Raw genomic sequence first — 19,332 nt, 5'->3', positions numbered from 1 at the left:
TCGTCTCCACAGGCAATTTGATGAATTTGGCGATGGATCGAACATAGTCTCCTCGGGCCGTTGAAACGGTTACTACACGTACCAAACCGTCTTTGCCAGGGTGTACCTTGGAAATGCGGGCCAGGGGCCAGATGGCCGGAGGGCATAAATCATCGGCGAGGAGCACTATATCGTTGACCTTGAGGTTCAGCTCAATGTTTTGCCATTTGTTGAGCTGGCGATACTGGTTGAGAACCTCTTTCCGCCTACAGTTCCAAAAGGAGTTTAGCATGTTTGTGATCAACTGCCAGCGACGATGAACGTTAACAAGTTTTGGCTCGACGGTTGTGGGCTCGGAGGTACAGAGAAGCGGGGTGCCTGCGAGGAGATGGCCTCGCGTTGGTGCTGGATCGTCAGTAGCTGAAGAGCTGAGGGCGCACATGGGCCGAGAGTTGAGACACGCCTCGATTTTTACCGCCAAGGTGGACATCTCCTCATAAGTAAGGTGGACGTTGCCCACCACTCGTTTAAAGTGAAACTTGAAGCTTTTTACGGTTGACTCCCACACTTTCCCGTAATGAGGAGCTCGAGGCGGTATGAATTTCCACTCTGTACCTTGAGCGGCAATAGCGTCGACAATTCCACCCTTCATCTGTAGAGTTTCCTGAAGTAGGTGGGTGAGCTCCTTCGATGCAGCCTTGAATGTCGTCGCGTTGTCACCGTAAATAATTCTGCACACTTCCCTCTTGCCTGTGAAGCGTGAGTATGCAGCCAAGAAATCATCCACAGTAAGTCCAGTGACAACCTCGATGTACACGGCTTTCGTCAGCATGCAAACAAAGATGCAGACGTAGCCCTTCATACGTTTTTTGCCTGGTCCTTTCGACATTCGCAAAGCAAATGGGCTGGCAAAGTCGACATTAGATACCTCAAATATCTTCGTTGGCGTCACGCAGTCTTCCGGTAAGGGTGTCATTCGTTGTTGACTGGGGTGGGCTTGGTATCGTTTGCATGTAACGCATCGGTGGTATACTCCCTGCACCACGCGGAGTCCGTTCGTTATCCAGACTGATCGTGCGAGGTGGCTGCGCATTAATTGGATTCCTCCGTGAAGAGTGATCCGGTGTACGTGCTCGAGATAGCAGCGGGTCAACGGAGAGTTGCCAGGCAGAATGACCGGATGCCCCTCGTTGTACTCGAGTATTGAGTTTTGAAGGCGACCCCCGACTCGAAGCAGCCCACTGGTATCCATGAAGGGTACAAGTCGTAGGAGAGAGCTTTTAGTTGGAAGTCTTCGATTTTGTTGCACACAGTCTAGCTCGGTCTTGAATTTGTCCTCTTGCATTACGTGAAAGATGGCGATTCGAGGGGCGTTCAATTCCGAAACTGTAGCAAGTCCAGTAGTACGGGTTTCTCGTTTGACCTTGGAGTTAGCGCGCCATCGGTAGATCCAAGCTATGATACGTAGTAGTTTTTCATAGTCAGAGTACTTAGATAGTACAGTTATGAAGCTTTCCCCAGGTGAAAATAGTATGTAAGATCTGACTCCAGATCTGGCATTAGATCTGGTATAAGATCTGACAAATTGACGCCAGATCTGACATCAGATCTGATACCAGATCTTGTATTCGATAATCGACATCAGAACTGATATCAGATCTGATATCAGATCTAATGTCAGATCTGAAGTGACTGTATTGCCTTTAATTAATTAAACAATAAGTTTATAAATAATTAAAATTTTATAACAAATTTAGTTATATTTTAATAATCACATTGATAATAACTTAAAGAAAAATTCCTACAATATTTAGGTTTCTGATAATGTGAATTTAAATTGATTCAGCAACTTTTATTATTAAGATTTATTATAAAATTTTAATTATTAATAAACTTATTGTTTAATTAATTAGAGGCAATACAGTCACATCAGATCTGACATTAGATCTGATGTCAGATCTGATATAAGTTCTGATGGCGATTATCGAATACAAGATCTGGTATCAGATCTGATTGTAGATCTGGTGTACATTTGTCAGATCTTATACCAGATCTGATGCCAGATCTGGAGTCAGATCTTACATACTATTTTCACCTGGGTCGTTGTCCTGGACATGCGAAGCAGTTGTTGCAGTTGCATGCGCTCGGAGAGATTCAACATTAGGTTGAGCTTGCAAGCTCGATTTCGGCCAGTTTTTCTTGTAAGGCAGCCAGTGGGGTCCCTTCCACCACAGGTTCGCTTCAGCAAGTTGGAGCGGGCTCGTTCCCCTCGAAGCTATGTCCGCCGGGTTGTCAGCGGAGGTGACCTGCAGCCACTGAGCCTGAGGCACGAGCGTGCGGATCTGACTGACCCTATTGACCACAAAAGTGGGCCACTTTGAGGGGTGGCCTTGCAGCCATGCTAGTATTACCTGAGAGTCGCTCCAAAGTGTAACACCGTACAGTTGATGTGTCAATCCTTCCAGCGAGTGTCTCGTTAGTCGGGCAAGCAGCAAAGTGAGGCCAAGTCACGGGCGTTGTGATTGCGCACGCTGGGCAGATTAATCAGTGCCTCGAGATGCGTTGACAGGCGAATGTTGAGGTTGTCATAAATTCTGACAAAATCGGTCCCACGCGACGTTGAAGTTTGAGTCTAAGATTGGCTATCCTCTCACGCGGTACTCGGCGTCTCCTTGCAACGTACTAAGCAGGTGCTGCAGCTTCGTTACGGGGGACATCGATGGTTGGCTTATTACCAAGGCCGTAAATCTTTGCTTGTAAGATTCCCAATCCTCTTTCTCACCCGAAAACGTGGGCAATTGGATTTTCGGCAGTATGGGTTGCAAAAGCGATTGGCTTGGAGGTGGGACATTGCCATTGGGGGTAGGGCGTCTCTCAGCAGACGAAAGTTCTTTGATTTTCTCTCGGATGAAAGCGCTCGCGTTTAAATAGTCTTCCTCCACTTTCGAAAATATGTCATCCTGAACGTAAGCGAAGTCCTTGTTTTCTGGAAGGTAGGGTATTAGTAGATCGTGTTGATCGAAAAACTTGGTCCAATACTTTTCAAGTAAAGCGTTACGGGCCTCAAAGTGGGAGAGGGTTCGCTTTTCCGGACCTAGCTTATCGATCGAGTTGGTAAGGAAGTTGGTAATATATTTTGCAAGTTCTCCTTGCGACGTAAAGATTTCCTGGACAGTCGGCATTATCGGCTAGTTATATTACTGACGGTCAAATTGATGCGAGAAGCACATGCAATGGGTCCTCACGCTTTAATAGCGAGCAGCAAAGCGGCGTGAGGAATGCGGTGAACATATAAGGATGCTGAGCTTAGTGTATCTTGGTAGCAAATACCTCATGTATTTGTTGTGCCGCTTGAGAAGTTTCTCGAATTTATATTTTCCTTGCTATGAGAGAATACAGGAATTGACCGTGAGTCTTTTCTTGTCCCATCATTGATCACACTATTCACTTTTTCAAGGAATAAATAAACTGAACAACTCGGTCACATTTACTTCACTGACTTTATTAAGCAACACTTAACGTTAAATAAATATATATTGTTACGTGGGGGATAGGAGAGGGTGAATAATAAATAATAAATGCTGGAGGAATTACTGGTTGAATGGCCAAAAAGGGGAAGAGAGAGCTAATGCGTCGACTTCGAACGTTAAACGAGAACTGCCTGGGCTATCGGCATAGGTGGCTAATTGCCACCTGAGCCGGTCGCGAAAAAAGGAAGTCACGAGGCGCGAAGTCAGCAATAAGCATGCTGATGCTTCGCGGTTCCCCGTGACACGACTGAAGTTGCTACTCGTCGACCACGGCAAGTTGAAAAATTAAAATAAAAAATAATTGAATCTCTCTCTTTTCCTTGTATATGTAAGCCTTATATTTATTAATTTTATCGACTTTATCAATTAATATAACTGATATAATGTATTATCGAGGAGCGCGTGTCGCGCTCCGAATGGCAAGTATGGCAGACGAGAGCAGCGTCACTCCACGCTCCTCATATACGCGAGAATCGCGATTTCGGGACCCGCGAAAACAACCTATCGTTATTATTTGAAATCTATAAAACATACGGTAATTCTGATTCGGTAAATCGATTCCACGTAAAAAGTGACCAAAAATAGTGCATTCATAGTCTCCGAAAACGCAGTATTAACTAAATACAAATGATAAAAGAAAAAATCCCCGACGAAAAAACGGTCTCACGCAAAACGCGGTCTCACGCGGTCTTCCGGCCAACTTCATATCATCGATTTAATCGATTAATAAGGCTAACTGTATCTATGTATAGATGCTGCGCATCGATTTGATATGTATGAGTTTTAAACGATACATGTAGATTTTTCTCTCGACATCAAGATTCTCGCAATTATCCTAGGTAACCCGGTCGGGGCACCAGGTCGAATTCGATACTCGAAAATGACTTTCTCCGCGCAATTACAGGTTTTACGCGAAAAAATTACCCCAGAATGACCGCCCAGAGCATCAGGTTGATATCCGTCCGGAATCGACGACGACTTTCTCTAGGAAGCTGCGATTTTGCCTCGGAAATATCATTCCGCGTAACCCGCTCGGCGCACTAGGTCAAAATCCGGGCTCGGCGATGACAGTCTCCGGGAAGTCGCGATGTTTTTGCACAAGTATCGTCCCGGGTAGCCAGCTCAACGCACTAGTTCGGGATCCGAACTCGGCAATGACTTTATCCGCGAAGTTGCGATGTTACCGCGAGACTATAATATTCCGGGCGGCCCGCTCGACGCACTAGATCAGAATTCGAACTCGGCGATGACTTTGACCGGAAAGTTGAGGTGTTTCTGTACATAAATCACCCCGGGCGTCAAGAAAATTAAAAAATTAAATTAAAATAAAGTGTTATATTCAAAAGTCAACCAAAACATAGTCTGAGTTCCGAAGAAAAATTATTTGAATTTGAAAATGAGTTGCAAAGCTTTGAAGCTTCTGTTCGAAACAAAGGTAAAAAAATTAGTGAATATCAAAAAAATCGGAAACATAATTATGCCAATAACTGTATAAAATTGAAGCTGCGCTGGCACGGGCCATATTTTAAATTTTTACTCGTGTCCGGGGCATGTGGGTCTGGAAAAATATTGCGCTTATGCATTTCGAAGATACCACTATTGAAAAGAGAAGACAAAAATCTGTCAAAAGGCACAAGCGCAATATTTTTCCAGACTTTTCTCCGCTTTGCGACTATTGCTCCGCGTGAGCGCATCTTCAATTTTATACAGTTTTAGAGTAAAATAATTAACTTACCTATGTTTACCTATGAACCTATGATTACCTATGATATTAATGAAATCAGAAACTTTTTGACAAGTACACAAGCAAACCAAAATATTATATAAAATTAGAAACAACCGAGATTTTAAATAATCCTTTAGTGGTAATTCTTTTTTTTCAAAAAGATTATTAGAAGCAAGTATGTCAGTTTGGACCCTACAGTAAGAATTAAACTTATCTATGTTTACCTAAGAACCTATAATTACCTATGATATTAATGAAATTAGAAACTTTTTGACAAGTACACAAGCAAACCAAGATATTATATAAAATTAGAAACAACTGAGATTCTAAATAATCCTTCAGTGGTAATTCTTTTTTTCAAAAAGATTATTAGAAGCAAGTATGTCAGTTTGGACCCTACAGTAAGAATTAAACTTACCTATGTTTACCTATGAACCTATGATTACCTATGATGTTAATGAAATCAGAGACTTTTTGACAAGTACACAAGCAAACCAAGATATTATATAAAATTAGAAACAACTTTATGAGTTGTTTCAAGTCTATTGATAATATTCATAAAAACTATGATAAAATTTTCATAATTAATTCTGAATTGAATGATAAGTTGATGAGAGCACGCTAGTTAGCTATAGTATATGAAAAAAAACCGTAATTCTATGACTTTACTTGCCCGGCCGTCTAGATGAAAAACGATGCGAACTATCTAAAGACAATTTTTAAAAAACACTGATAATTCAAAAATTATGATTTTATTAATATATATTTTTTTAAACTACAGAAAAATAATTTTCAAATAAATAACTACGATTGTTACATAATAATTTTGCAGCAGATACGTTGAAACGTTACTTTGAAAAAGCATTATTAATTGTTCGGAGATCTACCGAAGAAAAAAATGAATGAAATGAAGTAAAATACAAAAATAAATATAAGTACTTCATAAATTGACATAATGTTTTAATCAAAAACGTCATTTTCATTTCGCATGCATTAAATTTTTTCTATTGAAGTAGGTGTAAACGTTTTGTATTTAATCTAGACGGCCGGGCAAGTAAAGTCATAGAATTACGGTTTTTTTTTCATATACTATAGCTAACTAGCGTGCTCTCATCAACTTATCATTCAATTCAGAATTAATTATGAAAATTTTATCATAGTTTTTATGAATATTATCAATAGACTTAAAACAACTCATAAAGTTGTTTCTAATTTTATATAATATCTTGGTTTGCTTGTGTACTTGTCAAAAAGTCTCTGATTTCATTAACATCATAGGTAATCATAGGTTCATAGGTAAACATAGGTAAGTTTAATTCTTACTGTAGGGTCCAATAAAATATTCTCTTTTTTTCTATTATATAGATTTATCAAATTTTCCCTTCATTACTTTGCTTAACATTTTAGATTTCCATATCATTTTAAACAAAAGATTACCTCTAGGTTAGCCTGCGAGCGGTCAGGCTTATAATAATTATTATAAAATATTCATATAAAAAATGATTACAATTATAAAATTTTAAGTTTAGATCGGCCTGCGAGCGGTCAGGCTTATAGTTGATATTTTCCTACTCTTTCTGAGAAACGAAATGCAGCGATTCTGCATATGTGCAGCTACCTGGCATATACACGGAGTAGTATGTGTCTTTGTTTTAAGTCTGCATCTCCAATTTCGCGGGCGCATCTCCGGTGCATAGGACTTGTGCTGTGAGCTACTGCTTAGTTTTATTGTAGCTCTCACTGGAGTGTGAGTGAAGTTCTTTGGAGATTTTAGTCGGTCAAAGCCTTCTTGTAAGTACCTTGTCATATTTATTCATAAATAATTAGTACTTTCATATAACATAATATAATCTATTCTCTCAGTAAATAATTAATACTTTCATATAACATAATATAATCCATCCTCTCAATAATCCCTCACCAATTAATATAATTCTATTAAAACATTCATAAATTAATTTTTCTTTTTCATTTTTGTTACAGAGAGCATTCGACAGGTACGAGAGGTGCCACGTCGAGTGCTGGGATGTCGAGATCGGCGAGGAGGCTCCTATTTGCCGATCCTGCGGTCGCCCAACTGATACGCCGGCTACATATGTATACGCGCCGCTACATATGTAATCCATATATATTCGAATTTTCCTTTAAATAAAAGGATATCTAATTTATATAATTAATGTCTAATTACTCATTTACCCATCACGTCCAACTTCTCATAGTTATTACTGAATTATTATTCAATTTTTAATAATTTCAATCAAAATTTCAATTTCTAATAACTCAAATATCTAATAAAATTTTAAATATTCCGATATTTAAAATCTTCAATTTTCAATTTTTCAAAAAAATAATTTTTTCCAAATTTACAATTTTCAAGTTTTCCATTTTTTTATTTCCAATTTTTTCCAAATTTTCAATTTTCAAATTAATTTTTTTTTTTTAATTTTTAAATTTTTCCAAATTTTTACCAATTATTAATTATTTAACAATTAAATTAAATATTCTTCGCGAATACCACAATATTACAATAAAACCATAAAGTAAAGTGCTAAATTTTATTTAAATAAATGAGCAACACACATGCTTCATATCAAATTATAACGGATATCTTTCTCATGAGGAGAAGCGCGTATTGTATTACATGCCCAGCATATACTTATAGTAAGCCTAATACATAGTGGTAATAGCAAAATGTACTTTCTCTCTTTTTCCCTCATTTCATAATATACTCTTATAAAATTAAATATTATTTATATTTTATTCCAAAAAAAAAATAGACTTTGCAATACGTAGGCTGGCCATTTATTTAATTTAAATATTATTTATTCAAAATCATTGCGCTGTCTCCCGTGCACGGTGCATCTAAATTCATTATTTTTTGTTTTTTTTTTTTTTTTTATATTATGACAAAGTATTTTTTTCGGGGCGAGCGCTTCAATCGGCTTATGTTCGTATGCGATACATTCGGCCGATCGGTTGCAATACCGCACGTTTGGTGGTCGAGTTATAGTTTCGATTAGCCGTTTTGTGTTTATGCTTGCTGCGCTGTCTCAGCTGTGTACGTTGCGCATGTTGTGCGCTATGCATTACCAGCTATATACGCTGTGTTGCGCTATATAATATAGTATATATAAGGTGTGCGCTATGCAATGTGCCAGGTGCATCATTCTGCATTACTGTATGCACAGTGCTGTGTATGTCTTAATGCGCTATTCTACATGCGACGTACTGATGTGCTCTGCTTTATCCGCAAGAGCCTGTGTTTAATTGACGTGTTGCTGTTATCAGGCGTTGCATTTTTCGCGGCTCATCCGATAACTTTTATGCTTATTTGTTTGATGCGCTGGCCATGAAATATTATTTTAAATAATACTAATTTAAATAATTTTCTCTACCGTGCATGAGAGGCATACAATTTCAATAAAAATATAAAACCAAAATTCCCAAAAATTGCCATTAGCCAGCATTAAAACATAGTCTATTTAATAACTTTAATTTTATTTTATAATTAATTTAATAAAGTTAATCCTAAAATACTTATAACCTTATAAAACCTATGTATAGAGTAACCTTTATTTGACACACTTCCTTAGTAAATATATTTAATATATTAAAATTTTATATATTTCATCAAATAAATTATTCATTAATAGATAATCTATTAAAGAATTGTAATTAAAAATTATTTTACGCAGAATTTTCTTTTTAAGTTATTATTTTGAAACTAAATAATTAATCAATTTAAATACCTTTAAAAAAACAAAAAGCGTGGGGTCGATTATACCCCGTGTGTCAAGTAAGGGTTGGAGAAACAAAAAAAAAAAATATAATATAATGCTGATAATGGTTTTCCTCTTTTGGGTGTTGTCCATGGAATTGTAATCTTCTCAGTGTCTTATTTCTATAATCAAACTATATGTAATGTTACGTGGGGCGAGGATGGAGAGGAGTGAAATAACTCAGACACAAGGCTTACGGTGACAGTACGCAAGAGAGAGAGAGGGAGAATAATGCAGCGCTCGTAGCTGCGCAAACTGGACTGACTGACTAGGCGCGACGAGATAATTAATGAGCTATGCTCATTACCTCGTCGCGCGTGACGTAAGCGCGGAGTCACTGGTGGGGCCCGGTGTGCCCACGTGACACAACCCAAGTTGCTGCGCGCCGACCGCGGCGCGAACAAAAATGCAGAATCTAACTTTTTATTTATCTATCTCTCTCTTAGCGATTTCTTTTATTATCATATTAATCATATATTCATATTCATATATTTTCCAAATAAATTTTCAAAACAACCAAATTCTTAATTTCTTAAAATAATCAAATTTCCCAATAAACAAACCATTAATATCTTAAAAATAACCATACATTTCATTAATCAAAATCCAATTTACAATTTTCTCACTAAATTTCAAAAAAAACTTCTTTTCTTTAAATTACTTAATTATTACCAATTATTTTCTACACAATTTAAATAAATAAATTTTCAAAATAACCAATTTCTTAATCTCCTAAAATAATCATACATTTCATTACACTTCATTAATCAAATTTTTCAAATAACCAAACCATTAATATTTTAAAAATAACCATACATTTCATTAATCAAAATCTAATTTACAATTTTTCATCAAATTTCAAAAAAAATTTTTTTTTTTCTTTTGAATTATTTAATTGTTACCAAATTATTTTCTACACAATTTAAATAAACAAATTTTCAAAATAACCAAATTCTTAATCTTCTAAAATAATCATACACTTCATTACATTTTCCACTTATCTTAACTTATTCTTAGTTTTACTTCTATCAACGTATTCACCAATTATAACTCATTATACACGCCATAAGGCTAAATCAATTAAATTTCATAATAATACATTAACGTGTTATATTTTTTTTCTTTTTTTTTTCTCTTAGATTATATACTATCATTATATTATAAAATTATAAAAAACTTATATCTATTATCATATTATAATATAATAATGCACTCTTGGTGCGGCTCGGTGCCGTACACTCGCATCGAAGGAAGCTTTTATTTTTCGCGGCTTGCGATGCGTGCATGCGTGCTATTCAATACTCTATCTTCTATTTCGGCCATGCGCTCTGTATTCGAATTACGTGGCCCTCGTAGCGGAATATAATTTGTGCTTTGTGCGTTTTGTGAATTTTGTAGATTTCGCGGTGGAATGGCTGGAGCGCTAGGCGCAACCGATTGATTTACGTCGTTCAAAACATTCTCATTGTTACTACCGTCAGTATTGTCATTGTTGTCATTGTTATTATTGTTGTTATTTGTGGTCGGTCTTCCAATGTGGATCAGCATTGTCGTAATCGAGCCAAAGAAGGCACCTAACAAGCGAAAACTCCATCCGTATATTGAATACAGAGTTACGCCGTGTATTACTGTATCAATGACTAGCTTTATCAGCTGTACTACCACAACACAGCCTGCTATGCCAGCGCAAACTGCACCGAATTCGATGAAGCCTGCGTAAAGTGATCGAAAATATGATCGTGACATTTTGTTGAAAGTCTCCTCGTCTAATAGCTTTTGGAAATTTCCACTCTCGGCTGTGCGTGGTCTGTCGGCCAATCGCCTCACTACTGATTCTAATAGCGCTTGTCGTTTCAATGGGAATGCCATGTGATCCTCGAGCTTTTCTAGCTCTTCCGCCGAGTAAATTCCCGATGTCATGAAGGAACGAATTTCTTCATAGTTCCAAGTGGGAATTTCGAGCGGTTGGATTATACTAGGCTTTTGAACCAGAGTCACGTTTGGATTCATCGCGATAAATACGTCATCAACGTCGTATATTGCCGGAAAAACAACGCTGCATTCTCGCGGGGTACCTACGCGTGTGAAAATTCTCGTATTCGGCCTGAGGAAGCCCTCCGTGCCCTTGCACGTAACAGGTAATTCGTTGAAGCATGTTTTGGCTGCACGGACTTGACATGAAATTTCCGCGCAGCTTATTAGGAAAGCGGCCTCTCCACTCAGAATTGCGGAAAAGCCCCGTCTTCTCATTACTGCCAAAGCAAAAATGTCTGGTCGGGACTCACTTTGAGATAGCGCATTTCCGATAATTTGTCGTGCTAACATGCATCTCTGAAATAGTGAGTCACGATATAACGCGTCAAACTGCGTCTTCACGTGATGTGCAAAGTATGCGATTTTCGTGTTGAAATATGCCGAGAGGATTATGTTCTCTGCATCTAAGGTTTGCCTGGCTGGCAGACCGGCATTCGACCTTGTTTCGAGGATGAAGAGCCGCGCGTGTTCTGTTGCCATCAGCGTATAACCGCATAGCGCTACCTCCCCTCGCTTCTCGAGTCCGAATTGGATGGACGACGAGGTATTAGTGAAGTAGATAGTAGGGCCCTTTCCTTCTATATCGCGCACGCGTGTACTCTCGCCTTCATATAATACAGCATATTGGTCGAAATTGCAAAAATTTCCCGATGTAATTGGGTTCCAAAAGTATGACGTTTCGCTCACATCCATGCAAGTACCCGTGCGATAGTTGCACACTAGGTTATCGGGCATGATGACTCGGTTTAAACGCTCGTCAACCGATGCTACTCCCGTAGTTAGAATGATTTCAAGGTCTGCCGTTACCACTACCTCATCGTATTGTGCTGTCTTCGTGTTATATTTTGTGCCCTGGCACGTACCGTCCGTTGCTAGTTCACCCGCGACTGTCAGTGTCCGTCTTACTGTCGCGTTTGCGATAAGATCGCGGATCATAATTGATTCGAATTTAAATTCATTATATTTTACCGCGTCCGCGCAAGCTTCCTTAGATAGCGTGTGTACGTACCTTGAGTCTCCGCCTGCTACAATCTTATTGTGCGAGAATGCACCGCAATATCTGATGACGCGGTGCACCAACACTTTGCAGCTAAAAAATTCCACTTTTTTGTAGGCCAGATGTTGTAGAAGCTGCACATATACTTTTTGGGACTCTGGGTTTTTTAGTGGCACGTCACAGCCTCCTATTGTCGATGTCATGACTGACGTGAAGTTCGGTGAATTTCGGCCGCACATGTAGCCCAGCAGTGCGCTCGATTTTGGCACGCAACTAATGATAATGATGATCAAAATAACGTTTTTTAACATGATGGCGAGCATGCGAAATAACTGTGCACAAGTGTGTTATCGTACTTTTTTTCACTAATTCTCAAACTAATTTTAATATTAATTTACGTTTTTATTCAACTCAATTTGGATTATCAAAAATTTTTATCAAAAAAGAAATTACTTTAATTGCACTTGGTATCAATGTGTACCGAATCGCTGCCTTTCGCGATCTAATATGCGAGTGCCTCTGCTCACTTTGTTAAGCTTGAAAGCTCCGATTCACACTGTACCCCTTCCTACTTTTATTATTTTTCGAGCGTGAGACCAACTCGGCAGTGAAAGCTTAGCGAAATGTGTGCAAGGCGCTGCACTCGTGCAGTGGTTTCATATTTATTCGCGACACTTGTGCACAATTGTTTCCCCCCCTTTTTGCGTTGATGTCCTGCTGGTGTATTCTCGCCAAGCTGCAACATATGCAATGCAAATTTTAGTTATCAATATACTTGACTTATAATTCGTAATACACTCTACATTTTCCTCTTTTTTTTGAAAAAACAAACAAAAAATTTATTAAATTACATACGGGCTATAGTGGCTTTATGGGTGACCAAGTTGCGAGCTAATCGTCAGAATAATAGTACCTTCTCTTATAATAATTCTGTTCGTTATGCATATAATCGAACTTCGCAAAAATTCGTGAGCCGCTCGTTTCCTGCGATTCGTTGCACCAGATGCACGCCGGCGTGTCATCGTCCCAACACTCCTCGTGACACAATAAATTTCGATCCAACGTTGCTATCAATTCATCACCAACCGTAATCCGCACTTCTCGATAATAAAACTCTACTCGTGCGCGGCCGTTATGTAGCTCGAAGCACTGCATCGCGAACAGTTCGTCGATATGCAACTCGTCTATGGTCCAATGAAACAATGTCATTATTGAATCGTTATCACTCTCTTCCTCACTGTCCTCGTAAATCGGCTCGCCGTCGCTATCGAATCCTATAGGCTCGTCTATATCGAAATTCCTAATTATTCGCTCGTCTGAATCAGTCGATTCCGCGTCCGGGAAATCGACGAGGAACACTGGCTCGTCTGAATCAGTCGATTCCGCGTCCGGGAAATCGACGAGGAACATTGGCTCGTCGACTGGCCTAGCCACTTCGGGTATGATTTGTCTGCGGCACATGTTAACTAGTCGAGTGTTGCACTTGAACTAACTACTGTCGCCTTGGAAACTACATTTAAGACGCAGCATCACCGCGCATACTTTTTATGTTTACCTTGCAGAAATCTGCTACCCTAGCAGCCAGTTGCAGCGAAGTAAGTCTGCTGCCTCGTATGTCACCATGTTAGATAACGGAGAAAGGTACTCATTCTTGTAGTGCAGCTTTGCTTATACAAAAAAAAAATATTTCCCAACTAATTCTCCTCATAAACTAGAAATGCAACCCAAGTTGCAAAAAAAAAATTTTTTTTTTTAAAAAAAAAATTTCATTCCTCATTCACACAATTTCTTCGCAACCTGTTTATAAAATATAATCTATGGGAGTTTATAATTCGCTTTACTTGCTAATAACATCATTATTTTCCAAAAATATTACTTATTGGCTCGCTGCACAATTTCTAATAATATATTATCATATTATAATACGTAACAGCCTACGCTGTAGCATGCATTATAACCGACTCATATATATACACAATATACGCATTTACGAGCGTACTCAAGATTCTGACTCTCGCTTGCGTCTTTGTATCGAGGTTTCTCACATTTCGCTGTGCAAGCTTGCCTTTTGGCTTTTACGCGCTTGCCTGCGTAAAACTTCTGTAGCCTACGCACGGCAGTCTCGGTTCGATCGTCGAACAACGACATCGCCTTTTGATCTTTCTTCTCTCTAACTTTTGCCAATCGAAAAAGAAACATGAGTGCTCGATCCGCTAGTAGTGACCGTGAAGTTTCGCGCGGTGTCGCGAATGCTGTTCCTCAGGAACACGTTCCTGTGGCCGATAATGTTCCTGTACATGGAGATGCCGCCGCCGCCCCTGTAAACGAGAATGCCGTCACTCGTGGTCGCGCGGCGCCGCGCCGCAACGTTGACGCGGCCCCTGCTGGACCTGCCCCGCTGGACGATGTGCCGGTCATCATGGACGGGACGCCTTGTGTGGTAAGTTCACCATCTCATGTTAAAGAATCTATCACGATCCAGTCACTTATATATTCCTTTTTTTTTTCGTAACAACAAAAAAAATTTCCTCCTTTTTTGTTCGTTATAGATCCGATTCAACCGGGCCGTTAATTGTCATGACGAATTCTATGACACCGAGCCTGGCCGTCGGGTGCCCCGCTGTTTATTTTGCGGTCGCCCGATCGACGCTCCAGCGACACCACTGTGGAGGCTGCTCCAGGCAGGGCTTAAGTAATCAAAAGCATTAACAGCAACCAGCCAACTTTCTTATAGAAAATATCAAAAAAAAATTCAATAATAAATCCAATTTGCTCTCCAAAACAATATGCTATTTAATCATTATTTGTCATTACTTACTGATCCATCCAAAATAATATCTACTTCAACACATTGTACTCATACGTTGTAGCTGCCTGTACAATTTTACGAGCGCTCTTGAGATTGTAACTCGCGCTCTGCCTTCTTTGTCCCAGACCTTCTCGGATATCATTTTACGAGTTCGCATTTTTGCTACTGTGCATTTGGCTTGTAGCTTGTAGCTGCGTAGCAATCGAACGAGGACTCGGTCGAGTGTGGTCGCACGTGCTCGTGCATGGATGGGGGGAGAGGCAGTTACGCGGTAAGTTCAGGCATTCTCAACACTAAGTCTTTGACAAGTTGCTTATATTTTTGTCTCGTAATTTCATACCATCATCGTCGTCTGCATTCATATCGCTCTGTAATAGCGGCGCTGGCTTATGCGCGTAAGCGCGCTTGATTTTGTCAATGTGCGCTTTTCGCTCGGTGCCGTTGCGTATTAAAATTACCGATTTTTCCTCGTGATTAACGTGTTTTATTTCGTACGGGCCGGTATATTCTTCGCTGAATTTATTTATTCGCGGCTCTTTTAATAGCATTACCATCTCGCCTTCTCTGAAATATTGAGTATTAATATGCTGGTCGTAGTAATACTTTGAGCGATATTTTGCTTGATTTAAATTCATTGCCGCTAGAGTTTGTACGCGACACAGCTCCGCTGCTACATCATTCAAATAGCTGTCGTACGAGTACGTGTTGTCTGTGCTCGCGAATCCTGTTGGCATACGTGCACGAAAGCCTGTAATGATTTCAATAGGCGAAAATCCAGTCGCTTCATGGATCGTGTTATTGTATGCGAACTGTGCGAGTGGAAGGTAATCGTCCCACTGCGCTTGATCGGTCGTGAACTTTTTCAAATACTCTGTTAAAGTCGCATGCATTCGTTCAATAGCGCCACACGTTTGCGGTCTATACACACAGCTTTTTAGCTTCTCGATATTGAACAATGTACATAGCTCCGTTAACAGATTATTTTGAAAATGTGTGCCGTTGTCAGATATAATTGACAAGGGCGCGCCAAAGTAGGCTACTACTTTATCGATCATAGCTCGCGCGACTTCATGCGCATTAGCCTTTTTGCACGGAGCTAAGATTATGAATTTGCTCAACCAACACTGCATGGTGAGAACATAGACATTTCTCTTATTGGTCTGTTTGAGCGGTCCGTAAAAATCTAGTGAAAGCTTATCGAACGGCTTAGACGGCGTGTCTGATAGAAGGAGGGGGAGCTTGGTTTTCTGCCTGACAAGCTTTTTCGTTTGGCATGTCATACATCGCTTTACGTACGCGTCGACGTCTGGTCGCATGTTTTTCCAATAAAAATCTTGCGCCAGCCGCTTGTACGTTGCATTGATGCCTCGATGTCCTGCTGCAGATGACTCGTGATAGTCTCGAATCGCCTGCAGCCTGTCTTGTGGTGGTGGTACAATAAGCGAATTTGTGTATAGCATGGCTTTTACCTGCGTCCCAGCAAACACTTCATTAAATTTATCAATGAAATATTGCCAGTCCCCCATACTTAAAATCGATAAGTCTCTCACTATGCCCACGCAATCGATGTTTTTCAATCTTAACAGAGCTTTCAGAGATTTTATAATTTTGTGTAAATTTTTTCGCATGCATTTTTCGGTAACATGCTCTTTTACAAATAGGCAAAAATTTGTATTGAATGGTGTTTTGATTGTCATTATGTCGCCAACTGTAAAATTTACATTATTGAAACTCTCACGCGAAAAATAATCTCGCTCGATCAATGCATCGAAAATCTCTGATTGTTCGAATATGTTTACCGACATTGTGAAGATGAGATTTTCCCTATATTTGAACGGGTGGTCTTTACTGATTTTCAGACCTCCAAAACCGTTCAGACCGTCATTGTACCAAGGAGGTTTGTCGCGCGGCGGCCTTGCTTTGGCTACATAATATTTACATAATGCTGCATTTACATGTGCTCGCTGCATTTCTTCTGCTATACCATCGGTGTTTCGCAGCGCCTTGAGCGGTGCTTCATCTTTTCTGTGCTGGGCTGTCTGCTTAGCTGCGTCACGCGTGTTATTATTATGATTATGCTCGCTCTCTGGCGTGTTCCCTAGTGTCTGCATCTCTGACACGTCCATACCGACATCGACACTCGCGCACCCTTGGAGCGGCAACCCATTATTCTCGACCGCTCGCGCACTGCAGGCGAGCGCATCGTCTAGGCGAGCTTCTCGTATAGTACTCCTACGCGCGGATGTCGGTAAGACTACTGATTGCACGTCATCAGCGCCGCGAAGTTGCTCTGGCGGGTCAGTATTGCTAGATTCGTAACGATCACCGGGCGTATTTGTAGCCGAATTTCTTCTATCTTTCGGCCGCTTATAGATATCGTCCTTTTCTCCGCCCGCATTCTTCTTATGGCTTGATGTAGCTATCGCAACCGGTAAATACGGCGTGTAATGTTTTTTATATAATTGCAAGTGTATGAATCGCGCTCCTTCTTGCACTAAAAAGCGGCAAAACATGAATTCTCCGTTGTCTAATGCAAAGTGAATGCACACATTCACTTCGTAAGTGTGCGCAAATACGTATACACAGTCGATGTTGCCCCACTCTGAGGGCGACGCAAGGATCGCTCTTGCTTCGCTCGGATTGTTGCAAGATTCCAAAAAGGGTGACTGTAGTAAAAATCTGCGTAATTGCGTAGCTGTCATATTGAGTTTAAGTAGCTTTATCAAAGAGTAAAAGAGGCAATTACCGGGCGGGTTAGACGGAATATCGTCTGAGCGTATAAGAGTAGCTCGTGTCTCCGCGCATTCCTGCTGTTCGGAATAGCCTTGCAACAGACGCACACCGCCGTTAATTTGTGCATTTTGTAAATCGCAATCAGTCGATATCTGGCCTTGCGGTTCTTCGACCTTTTCAATGCTCGCCGTGGCGTTGTTATCATCATTCGACTGTATACTCGCATCTACTATCCCGATATCGCTTACCTGTGCCTCATGTACTGAGTTCTCGTTACCTCGACTCTGCTCTCCCTCTGAGTCTACTTCCCAAACATCTATTCGCAACCCGCGCTTATTAGCGGCTATGTTTTCGCTCAAATCCACACGCAGCTTCGTGGAGATTTCCCGCACGATTTCTGGAAAAGAGCGTCTAACGTACTCTTGCGTTCTCGTTTCCGTTGTCTCCTCCGGTATCGCTCTGTTTTGCGAATTATCATCATAATTATGCAGAGGTTGCATTTTTGCCGAAGCTGTCTGCGAAACTCTCTGCGATTCTTGAGACCTCGAGTGTAGCGCGCTACTGGCTGCCGTACTGCTCTTTTGCGCTAGCGGATGAAGCATATTTTCTTCAAGCGAAGAACCTGAGTCCGATGCTCGTGGATCCTCACGTACGCTCTGACTCTTCTCTTGGTGCGAGTCGACGCTTGCAGCTCGTATTACCGGTGCTCGCGTCGGGTCCGCTGGCTTATGCTTACGCGGTCTCTTGCCTGCATTGACAATTTCTGTGATTCTTTCTCGCGCTCGCGTCTTTGCTTTGCGCTCCGGCAGCGATAACATGCTGACATCACCATCCGCGTCACCGTCGTCGCTGCTGCTATGCGAGCTCTCTTCTGCTGCCTCGATTTTTGCAGCCGGCATCAAGGAGTCGTCTGAGTCCGCTGATGACTCATTATCGAAACGCTCTTTATCTTCGTTACTCGCGGCTGATTTCTTATACCGCCTCGTGCGTACTCTCCAAATTCTGCCCGGAGGATGATCTATTTCAGCCGGCAACTCGTTATTTTCCTTCTCCTGCTTGTCTGCTAATTCAAAGAGTTGTTGTTTTGACATATCTGCTGGGTTCTCCGTTGACTTTACGACAGGATTTCGAGACAACGCATCGGCGTTAGCATTTATTAGGCCACGTCTGTAAACAATATCAAAGTCATATCCACGTAGCTCTGCTTTCAGCCTATTAAATCGAAGATCTGGCTTTTTGGTTTTATGAAAATGCACAAGAGCTTGGTGGTCTGTTAGTACTGTAAACTTTCTTCCCCATAAATAGTAGTAAAATTGTTCTTTACCGAAGACAATGGCTAGTAACTCCTTATCATATGTCGCGTAGCGCAGCTCGGCGCCTGTGAGACAACGAGAAGCATATGCGCACACGTAATCCGAACCGATTTTTCCCTGGCCAAGAATAGCGGACACAGCAAACTCACTAGCATCAGTCGTGAGAATGAACGGCTGCGACATATCAGGTGCTCGTAACACTGGAAACTCACACATGCGCTTTTTCAGCTCTTCGAATGCACATGTTTGAGTTTCAGTCCACTCATACTTAATTGTCTTTTTAAGTAATTGTTGCAACGGTCGCGCAATTGAAGCGTAGTTCTTTATGAATTTTCTATAGTATCCTGTGAGACCGAGAAACTGTTTGAGTTTCTTCCTATCTGTCGGCACCGGATAGTCGCGCATAGCTGCAACTTTTTCAGTGTCCATTTT

This window comes from Trichogramma pretiosum, unplaced genomic scaffold (genome assembly GCF_000599845.2).
Source record: "Trichogramma pretiosum strain Unisexual culture from Peru unplaced genomic scaffold, Tpre_2.0 scaffold166, whole genome shotgun sequence".
NCBI lineage: Eukaryota > Metazoa > Arthropoda > Insecta > Hymenoptera > Trichogrammatidae > Trichogramma > Trichogramma pretiosum.
This window is presented reverse-complemented; position numbering follows the sequence as displayed.